The sequence below is a fragment of the Corella eumyota genome, chromosome 6, assembly GCF_963082875.1.
Source record: "Corella eumyota chromosome 6, kaCorEumy4.1, whole genome shotgun sequence".
Taxonomy (NCBI): domain Eukaryota; kingdom Metazoa; phylum Chordata; class Ascidiacea; order Phlebobranchia; family Corellidae; genus Corella; species Corella eumyota.
The window spans coordinates 2,825,393-2,837,824 of NC_137495.1; positions in this window are offsets into that span (position 1 = coordinate 2,825,393).

Here is a 12,432-nt window from a genome sequence, read left to right on the forward strand (position 1 = left end):
CGTTTAGGGACATTTTGGTCACGTGGTTAATTTCAATAATATTTTAGTTTCGCTTTTAAAAATATTTTCGGTTTCAAAAACAAAAATAATTGCAAAAATATTACAATAGTCCAATCCTTACTGCAAATATTTAAACAGGCTATATATAGGCACTGATAAAAGTCAATTACCATGTTGTTGTGCTTTGTAACTTCACACACCTCAACTTATTTTCCATGTTCACATCGCATGCTTTTACTTTGCTTTTACGAAGTAAATGTGTGCAGGAAAACATCGCAAATGAAAAGATTTCGATTCATGTACGATCAAGTTTCAAGCATTTCTAAATTTAAAAAATAATTTAGTTAAACGATTTAAAAATATTAAATTTATTTTAAATTTGTTAAAAATTCGAAAAAAATAAGTTAGTTAAAAAAGTAACATTTTTGTTACGATTTATCAAACGAAAATCGTTCTTTGAGATTATCCGAAAATCGCGACATTTCTAACAAGGCCCATTGTTACGTCACACCGTGCCATTGTGACGTCATACAAGCATTCTTTGTTGACCTTTCGCACGTTCACGGCGGGTCCGAAATTTGTTTGTTCCTAGATTGATTAAATTCGAGATTTTTTCGCGATTTCAAGTGATTAGGTTTGAGTCTCGATTAATTGGCTTGAAATTATTTTTAATGCGATTAAAAACAATGAGAAAATAAAAGTTGATCGCATTAGAATAATTAAAGGACCAATAAAAAAATCAAAATATTTTTGAGCAACCATTAAAAAAGAATTGTCTGCAAATCAATTAAAATATTTATTTTAAAACATTTGAAAGTTCTTCTAAATAAATAAAAAATTTTAAACATTTGCCTTTATAAAAATATAAATTTAAAATAGTAATAAAAATCTAGCTTTTATATTTCTAATAATTTTATTATGCAAATTTATATTTAATTATAACGTATCCAAATACATTATTGCACCGTAAAAGCATTTAGATTATGTGTTGTTAGATTTTCTTGCCAATAAATTCATTAAAAGTCAATTCAAAATAAGCACAAGTGTTTTATAAGGTTATAAAATTAAGTTTAGTGTGTTTTACAAATTGTTTTATTATTTTATGAACTCAATAAATACGATGTTTTATAGAGTGTAGTTTTTTGATCGGGCAATTTGTAAAACTTACTCTATTTTATGATGCTTTTAATATTGGGTTTGGTGACCATGCCATAACATACTTAAAATCTTTGTGTAAACATTAATACTTTTGGCTTGTTTTAAATCATTAAATTGATTTTGTCATTTTTTTCCGTCGCATTGTTGTAATCTTAATTGGAGATCGTATTTATCATTTACTTTTATCAATGTGCGAAAAACCAAAAAACAAACAAAGATAAAAAATGAAATTACTTTCAAAACTTGGTATTTTTAAAAAAATTCTTGAAAAGTTACATAAAATAAATTTAAGATTTTTATTTTAAGACCTTGGTTTGTTAAATCTTTAAATATTTAAACTGTTAAAGACAAAAAATAGGTTTCTCAATCTAAAAATAGGATAGGTGTGGGAAGGTTTAAGCTGCCAAAACTTGGGTACTTGTCAGAACACTTTGGCACACAGACCTACATTTTGCGTCAACAATTTTACGTTTTAAATCACATTTAAGGCAAGTTAAACCACGAGCAACACACCGACGCCCAGGACACCTTAAAAACGTCGTCAGAAAGCGATCAAAACAAACTAATCAGAACAAGCATTAGTGAGTGCGCGACACACATTTCTTAAATGTTCACGTGACATTAAATATTAATATGTTGTTTTTTTCTCACGGTTTGGATCTTGTTATCGTTAAATATGGGCAGCCAATCCGCCTCCCTTCATATAGTATTGTTAGGCTGTTGTTATTGTAAAGCAAATTGAACAAATTTGATAAAAAATTAATGAGTAGGATTGCGGTATTCACACGCCTATACCTTGTTAACTGTCACTTTTTTTATTCTAAATGCTTGGCAGAAGGGGTTGGGTTGTTCTAGAAATGTTTGAAGTCTTTTTAAGGAAATAAAAGATTATAAATAATGCCGAGTAATAGTTTGTAAGTAGTGTCCAAAATAATACATAACAAATGTAATTTATTTTATTTATAAACTATTGTTACAAATAATGTGTTCAAATTGTATCTTACAGGGTTAATTTCAACAAATTTTGCAAATTATAAAATTTTAAAAATTATATAAATTTTCACACCCAAAATTTAAAAAATTAATTTTCAAAAACCTGTTTGTTTATTTATAAACAAGAAACTAAATTTTAACAAGTAATATTATAAACAAGTGGTTGGAATAAATATACAAACAAACGGCCTGCAATGTTTGACAAGACATAGTTTTTTACACGTGTAAGTATTATTTGTTTATAAATCTTTTTAAAGAATACTTAAGACCTATACTTTTTGCAAACCTATTGCCTTATATTTGCAGCAAGAAAAAATGTTAAATATTTATCAAGAATTCCAATTTTATCATCAACGTTTCATTTTTACACAACTCGTTTATCCAAATAATTAAAAACTACGTTCGAATATGTTTCGATAATTTTAACTCCCTAAACAAGATATTAAAGAGTTGTTTCCCATGATTGTGACGTCATAACTAAAATTCAACAAATTCCCGAATTCCGACAGGGTCATGTGACCTCGTAATTTTCTCAAGAATTTATGTGAAAGTTGCAATAAGCGATGACACCGTCGGGAATTGAACGCACGGCCACCCGCACGGAGATTCGGGTCGTTAAATTTTGTTAAATTTATTTGATTTTCCGTCTTTGTTAAGTATGAGAAACTTAATATCGATCGGTCATTAGTCTGCTTAACCCTTATTGTAACCCTTTAAAAGGAGTTTGTAAATTAAACTCAGTAACCCGCAGTCGCCATTTTTGTTTAAAAAGGTTATTTTTTTCTTAAATAAACCTTAATAACTGTAGTTGTGGAAATTAAACAATTTTAAATAAAATATTGACACCATAAAAATTTAAATCCCCTTTTTTCAAAGAAGTTTAGAAATAAATATCTTGCCACTCTGTTTGTTTAAAAATAAAAATCCTTTTTTTACTACCCAATAAAATATCGTAAACCTTCGTTCAAAATTACCCCAATCTTCAAACCATTTGTTTCTAATTTGTTTATACAATTATGACGTCACAAGACAAGTCATAAATTAACGAAAGTGGCAACTTTCGATACGTGTTTAAAACGTCACAGTTTTTTTACTGTGACATAATAATAGTTTTAGAAGAGTTAGGTCAATCGAATTCGAGTTTTATTGTTCATTTCGTGTCTATTGCCGAGCGCTGATTGGTACTTTGAAATGACGTAACGTCGTGCTCGCTATTCTTTGTTTATGACGTCATACAGTGAAATCGAAAAGAAAAGACTGTGACGTAACAAATGGGTTTGTTAATTGTCGACAAATTTTGCATCGTGAGAAGCTGCTAATCGAATTAAACTGTGACGTAATAACCAAGTGACGTCATAACTAGTTTGTTTCAACTTTCAGATTAAAAATAAAATTAATTTCACGCTGGACAATTAACGTTTTGACAAGTTAAGGTTAATTCGTGTAAATCAAAAAAAAATTAAAAATTAAATCAAAATAAAATTAAAAATTATAACGACTTATGATATTTTTATTTTTAACTGACTTTTTACAGATATCGTGATTTTTGTCAGTTAGTTGTATGACACATAAGGTTTTGGTATTTACAATAAATAACTGAAAGGGCTTACCTGTAAACGTTGAAAATTACACGATTTTTTGGGGTTATTTCCATTTTCTTTAAGTGTTGTGTAACTCTGTAACAAGAAAAAAAAGGGAAAAATTAAAATCATTTAATCACACTTTAAAAATACAAGAATAATTTAGATAAGCTAGTTCGAAATAATATTTAAAATGAGGTTGTAAAAATCAGAATTGTGATTCAAAATTTCACTGGGTCAATAAAAAATGTGTCAATTATAAAAACTGTGCATTGACTACTGACTCTAAGTCACGTAGAATCAAAAAATTCATGGAATTACTTTGACAATTTTTTACAATTTCAGGGTTTAAACCCATAAAAACCAACAAAAAAACAAACCATTTTAATTAAGCATCATGACAAGCATATCCCGAAACATGTAAGACCCTAAAATTGAAATTTATTTTACGAATTAAACTATAAAGAGAAACCGCTTCGTCTAACAAAAATAAATTTCCAAATTTAAAAACCAAAATTTTATTTAGCTGCCGTTTATTTTTCTTAGAAATTGGTTTAATTCAGTTTCCGGTTTTAGGTTGATTCTAAATCGTGTGCCAATGTTAATAAACAAGCCCGGTTGAATAAATAAATTTCCAAATGACGAAATAGTGAATAAAAAATAAATATTTGGGTTAAAAATAACAAAATCAAATTTAAATTCGAATTACGTAAAATGTAACGTAATAATTTGAACTCTCAAAGAAAAAGTATAAGTTCATAAAATATTATTTAAAAAAATATCTAAAATTTTATGATAAAATTTTATAAAAATAATACAAATTAGTTTCTTCGTAACAAAAAAAAGTCTTCAAATAAAGAATCTTTAAAAATTCAAAATTATTTTACAACATGACTCATAATATTTAAATTGACTAATTCAATAAATATTTTGAAGACAAAAAAGTCAAGTCTTACTTTGAGGACCTTATCCAAGTGATAATCCAATTGATTATTCACAAATTTTGGTAAAGGTCATGACATACAAAAAAGACTGGAGTACAGTCGAGGACATGCTTTCATTTCCTATGTCGCGATTTCAACAAAAACCGTTCAAAATCATGATCAAAATCCACCAAATAAGGCCTGATTTAAATTGAGAGGTGATCAGTTCAACCACACACTTTACATACCATTTCTCATAACTGTTTCAACGACAGTGTCCTCTTAAATAACCCATAAGTAATACAAATTAACACAACGATTTTTAAAGGGTTGATGAACTTAGAATGAGTAATATGCACCCTCTGCGCGCTTATATTGTTGTATATATGATTCATGAGCTAACTCAAGACTAAAATAAAACTTAAAAATCGTTATCGCAATTTCACCATCAAATCTCAAGCTATGTCTGGTAAATAAACCAATGGAAGTTTATCATAAATTTGTTACAATAACAGGGATAATAATCGTGGTCTAACCCACTTATTGTGTATATAAGTATCGACCAATATGACGTAACCACTATGATGGTAAATTCTGATAACCTTCCGATTTTAAATCTTGATAAATTTGCGACAGATTTGTTCACATGTGTTTTGTGATGCTTATCATATCTAAGACCAGCGTTAAATTTATCATTTTTTAGTTTTTAAAGCATTTGAACAAACAAAAATCTTAAGCAAGTTTTTTATTTAAAACATTATTTATTTTATTTTTATATATGTGAAAAATTGCATATCACGTGATGCAGGAAACTGAAAATAATCTTAGTTTAAAAATAAAAAACGTGTTTATTTTTGTCGCCAATTATTGAGCTTTCTATATTTGTAACCTTTTGATGCCGACACAATCACACTGTGACGTCACGGAGTCACTTTATTGATGTTGATCGCGTTTAATCGATCGCTAATTAGCATTTCCCCCTTTCCCACGGCGTTATCGAATCGCTGCAACCCTATTGTGAGGTAATAATAAAAAGAACAATAAGGACCAGACGCGCGTGTAATCGGGGAAAAATAGGAAATTTGCGAAATCTGATTGGTTTATGATTAAGAGAAAAACATCAAACGATAAAAACAAAATCTTACAGTGATGATTGAGCGCCCGAACGTCGCAGACTTTTGTGACCCAAATACCTCGTGTTCTATTCCCACTGCTGGCATGTGGTAGCACTATAGAGCATGTACTAACGATGTAAATATGTGTAAACTTTGGTTATGGACACGTAATATCGCAAAGTTTGTTATATACAATAAAGCTAAAGAGTAAATACGGGCATTCAGCCTTACCAATTCAGTGATAAATAAATACACAAGAAACTAAAATTAACTCAACTTTAAAGTTAAAAAAAAAGGTTAATTTTAGCTGACTGTTTAACTGTAAATTTCTTGCAAAGCATTTTTAATTTATAAATCATTTGAACACTGAAAAAATTTTAAAATTTTAGAATAACAAATTAAATTCTTTTATCTTTAATCAGATACATTTGTGGATTGATCCAATGCGGATGTATATTTAAAATATCCGATCGACCCACATTATATTGGATCTGGGAGAAATATATATTTTGTCAAATGACGTAATCTTATTAAGAATTGTGTTTATATAAAGCTTATATTTAGTAACAGATTGATACAATAATGTGTATTAGTTGTATACTAAATGGTTTATTGCTAATACTTGCTAATTCAACATGGCATATTTCGTAAAAATTTTCTACATTTCTTGAACATATATTCGAACCATTTCAAAGTGGAAAAAATATTAATGCCTTTGATTTTTTGATAATTTTTACTTAATTTTTTCCTGTGGGAAAACACAAGTTATTACATTTTATTAAGGCTGAAGTTATCCGTTATAATTATGTCAATAACAACCCATCGATCACTAATATAAATCTGTTTTTAACTAATTTTCGTTTCATGTTACATGCTTATAATTAGCTTTATTAATATTAATGATTTTCTAAAAGGAACAATTTTAACTAAAATAGGATATTAGTGTATTGATATTAATTACCATCTTTATTATGTAACTGCGCGACGGTATAATAAGTAAAATATTTATTTTTTTGATGTATATTCTGTAAAATGTATTTTATTTATCGCATTTATTATTAATATAATCTATACTGGGTTTGGTGACCATGCCATAAAATACTATAACATTTTTGTATAAACATTATTACTTTTGGCATGTTTTAAATCATTAAATTGATTTTGTCCTTTTTTCCGTCGCATTGTTGTAATATTAATTGTATATCGTATTTATTATTTACTTTTATCAATGCGCAAAAAAAACAAAATAAATAAAAAAAATTAAAAAAAAACATTTAAGTATTATATTCAATTTAATATACACTTTTTGCCAAAAATTTAGTATTCAAAAAAATTTAATTTAAGTAAAAATGAAGTCACTTTTTAATATTACTAATTTAAATTAAATCAAAAATAAACATATTTAAAAAAATTTCCAAGATTAATTCAAGTACTTATAACCATCGGATGTTATACAAATTCAACCATCAAACAATACTAAAAATCTTTCAAACTTTGTGTTTATTAATTTTTAAACAAATTTCGTCAAAAATAATTTTATTTAGGTCCGAAATAAACAAATCTTATTATCGGGTATACAAAACATGATGTAAAGTGGTTTGCTTACTTGTTCTATAAACAAATATAATTGCGGCAACTTTTGATCATTTTCCGTTAGTTAAAATATTTATTCGAAAAATTTTATGCATAATTGATGACAACTATTTAAAATAAATAAAAATAATTTAAATAACTTCTAATGGTTTCAAAAAAAAACTGAAAAAATTAAAGGCAAAAGCATTGAATAGGAAAATTAAAGCAAAAACACCTTTAAAAATTTTCCAATATTTGTTATTATTTTATCCACTTAAAAGATTTTCTATTTAGGTTTTGTATTAACCAACTTTAAATATTTTATTCCTGAATCATTACCGGCCACCATTGCTTATTAGTTTAACAGTTAGACCGGTATTTTAATGCTTTGTTCAATACAATATATCGGGTAAGGACTCTAAATAACTAAGCGTTACGTCATCTCAATTCACGACCAGCAAGCGAAGAGAGCGAGCGATATAATCAACTACAAAGTGCAGCCTACGTAATCCGATACCTGGTCGCGGCACGCGCACTCTTCGGAAAACCTCGTCGCGGACTGAAATTCGATCAGGCGTAAATACGCGGGCCACTTTCCCACACTACGTCACGCGCGTGCAAAATCACGCACGGCGTGCACGCGCTCATACACGCACCCCGCGTGAAACTAAACCCCGACGTGCGCGTGTTTGGCCGACAGTTTTAGCCCTTAAGCATAAACAAGGATGCTAGTTTTTCGTGCACTTGTTAAGGGGTATGTTGTGTTACGGTTGAACTTGGTTTTAAAAACAGAGCAACCGCGGCCCGAAAGTTGTTGCTCAAAACCTGTTAACACTCACAATTACAGCGTTTTAACGAACACGTTGTTGAACTTAGAAATCATTAGCGAAAATACAGGTCACGTGGATTTCAACTAAATGATGTATTTTCGAAGGTTTAAACCACTTGAAAAAGAGGGTGTAACAGCCTAAATTACACTCACTCACTCAGAGTAAAACCGCGACCAGACCGAAAATAAAGTTCACCTAAGAAGTGTGCAAGTTTTATCTCTCTGATGCTGATTTCAAACAATGATTTCTTTATATGTTGCGACATTGAGATCCACACCACTTAGCGTCTTAACTAACGCCTACATTTTAACAGAACTGTGATCACATGAAAGTATTTAAATCAACAACAATGTTTATATTTATAAATCTAAAACCCAAAAAAATTTAAATCCTAATTCCCCGAAAAATAATCTGTTGAAGAAAAAACAATTTTTAAAACTCTGGGTTTAAGATTTTAAGGCAAACGAAATTTGAAACCATGTTTATATATTACTCAAGTATTGTCAATTAAGTTTTGAGCACGTTTAAAAACAGGTGCAAGATCTCACTACCTAAATATTTAACCATTACCCCAACACGTTATGGATATAAGGTTACCCGATACCAATTTATCTTTAGTAAAAGTTCAAGATTTTAAACAAGCTTTAACCTTGTCTAACCAGCTTAAATTTTTAAAAAATAAATAAAAGAAAGAAAAACGTAAGCTACATCTAAAAGTTAACAACACCACAAAATATATTTTTCTTGGCTTTGTAAAATAATGGTAAAGACCGTCATATTTTAAAACGACTTATTATTAAAAAATTAATTTAATTTTTCGATATATATTTAGGTTATTTATTTATCGTATAAGGTATTTTTAGAAATTTTAACAAAAAACGAATAAATCATTGCCTTGATACAAATTCCTAAGCAGTAGTTATAGTGTTTATTTTTCTAAAACAAAACAATTTCCAGCGGGCAAGGGTCAAAACAAACTAATGCAAAACAATTTGAAGTCTAATCTTAAAAGAATGCGACCTGCAGACAATCGCTAAAGACAAGGATTAAGAGTTTTAAATCGTTCAAACAACAAGGGCTAAAAATAAGGCAGGTTTTCGATCTTTTCATGCAAACATTAGGCTAGTTTCAGCTGTCGTCACTTTACCAGGACACGGGAGAAAGCCACGCGGGCCGATTAGTGTCACGACCCCGCCTCTTCATTGCAACTTCCCATAACCGATTTGGCCAATCGGAGCCGTGGCACGAGGTTCGGTCATGCTTGGGTTACAAACGCTGTCATTACTCGGTTAAAACTCGCTTGCTTTTTGCTTAAAATTGAGGCCACCCATCTATAAGTAAGCACAACGAAAGGAAATTAACTATTAAGGGCTTCGGTCACGGACGGTTGGAACCGGATCGTTCCGGTGACAGACAGCCCTGCTATCATATTCAGTAATGTCGACGACCCCAAACGCTCAACGCCGTGTTAAACTTGGAACAATACCGATATCATAACACTATCGCAATACAGTTGGCTTTGAACTAGCGTAATATAGCCCAAACGAACACGTTTTCTCGGTAAAACGAAAGGCCTTGGTGCGATAACCTCATAAGGATAAGGTAAAAGTGATCGCGAGTTGTTGTGTTTTTGAAATCGAGCGCCAAATTAGACACTTCTTGTTGCGGGAAGGAACGTGTTTATTATTTAGACTAGCACAGCACATTTCCCACGCCGGCAAAGGCTCAAGTTTCATATTTTAATTAAAGAATATTAGCCTGTTCTCGACGCGGCTCGGATTAGATTTCATAAACTTATTTAACAGGACGAAGTGAAATGATTTTTGCGGCTTTTTCGTTCCCAGACTATTAGAGTTCTCAAGCATGTTTAGTCGCAGCTTAGAGTTTACAAAACAAGGCCCAATACCTTAGATGTATTTACCGATTACAATACACTAAAAAATGTTATATTTTAACCCACTTACATTTTTTTAACCCACTTACATTTCTTCAAAGATTTGTCAAAAATTTGTCACGTGACTTCTAGCGTTTTTACACGTGATCTGCCAGACAAAACTTACGTCACAAAGTTTATGTTCGAACAACGATCCGGACACATTGTTTAATGTTCGACGACAAAACAGCCTCGTTTGTGATGTCAAAGCGTCAGTTTATGACGTCATAGGGCATGTTAGAAGGCGTGGAGGCGTCAATGTCAGCAGAAAGAAGCGTGTGAATTGGAAAAGTATTCCAACCATAAGGAGGCCACAGTACTCCTTGTTTATGGTGCCTTGCTTGTTATCTCACACCTTTTAAAAACATCCAGGCACAAATTAAGGCCCAAACCAACGTTGTTGCTGTGATCAATAAGTGAAAAGGTTTTTAATGACTCTTTTCGCACGACCTTTCGCTTACACAACAATGAAAAGATATCAAGATGTGATGAGATATTTCTGGTGTATTAAATAAGAAAAACATGGAAATATTTCTAAGTTCTCACACTATATAATAAAACATTGACGCAGATTGTGGACTAGGTTTAACAAAACAAAGTTTTTTGAATTGTATAAACTACGTACGTTAGGAATTTTGGTAAAGTAACTAATAAAAGGCAAAAATAACTTTTTTGTCAACACATTGAAATTGTAATGGTTATAGCTTTAACATTGTTAAAATTAAAGGCTGATCTCTATCAGTAAATGCCGTCAAAAATTTTTTAAACGCAGGTGCATACCGCCCTCATGCGTTAATTTCGTTGTCTATTTTCAACATTGTAGAATACAAACTGCTCACAACAAAACGTCGTGTAGACAAATGCTGCAAACTGTAACTCTCTATTACCACCAAAAGGACAATAATTTAACACCATCATTTACAAACCCAACTCTCTATCATAACCTAGGGGACAATAGTTTGGAATCAGTATTCACCTAGATTGCAGTAAAGGTTCTATACACTTCTCAAAATTTTTACAGCTTTTTAAGACATGTTTTAGTTATTTGTAAACGCCGGTCTTAAGAGCGAATAATGTCTCAATAATGCACACTTTCTTAAATATATAAAACTTGTAATACAAATTAAAATTCCCCCTCTTAAACAACAATAAATTTTATTTTTATTTTTTGGGGATATATCTTTATCCTCGATGTGGGGAAGTCGAATGCGCGACTTAAACATAGAGTAATATCAGTTACTCCGACCCAGTCTCGAGTTGCCTGTGGCAGTTTGGGATATTATAGAGAGTATAATTGCCCGATAATTCTACTGCTGATTAAGTGCTGACTCAGCAGGAGTTCATACCGTTTATAGCGCCTTACTCAAGGGCGCTACAACATGAGATCAGTGGAGATTGAACCAAACACATCATGTGTGGTGTAGCAAGTGTTCTTACCACTACACCACGCTGCCGGTAAGTGTTTTAACTTGGTCCAATCAAAAAATAAATCTTGTGGTTTTAAATATTCTACACGATTTTATAGTAGATTTTGACACAGTTATCAATCTCTTATGTTTACACCAATATTACTGTTTACAATACAAGTAGTTGAGGTAATCCTACAAACACAAACAATAACACCAGTTCACGTCATTTGCTACAAAAAACACAAACTAAACAAAACAGTCGGCTCATGACGTCATATTATTTATTGAGAAAAGCAATGTAGCATAAACAGTCAGCTGTTACCCGAATGAGAATCGATTTAAATTTTCAATTACTTCCGCTTCTCAATTTTGACAAAGTGAAATTTTTGTTTGTTTATATTTCTCGACAAATGATTTGTTTAATTTTAAATAACATCAACAGTAGAACGTACAGTAAATAGAAGTTTGCAAATGTAGCTTTTATAAATTTGCAATTGTGTTTGAATGGCCAAATGGGAGAAACTTACATTAAAATAAAGTAAAAACTGTAACTATAATCAAGAAAATGTAAACTCTGTGAAAATGTGTATTGAATATAGGATTTATTTAAACTGCGCAAGTCAGAACAAAAGAACAACTAAAACATGCTGTTCGACACTCTCTCATTATTTAAACCTAAGAAACTTAATTGTTACGAGTAGAAGTAACTCTTAATTAGTAACTCAAAATAGGAGATATTTAACTTTGTTTATTCGTATGTGTATTAGGATTAACCACATACAAATTATTACATTCCTAAAGGTCGAAGGTCATTTGTTCATCACAATTACCATCTGATATTAATCTGTTTTTGCAAGTTTTCGCTCGCCGCTCTTACTAAACAAGTTAATATGTAATCCCAAGCAAGTTAAGGTTGGGC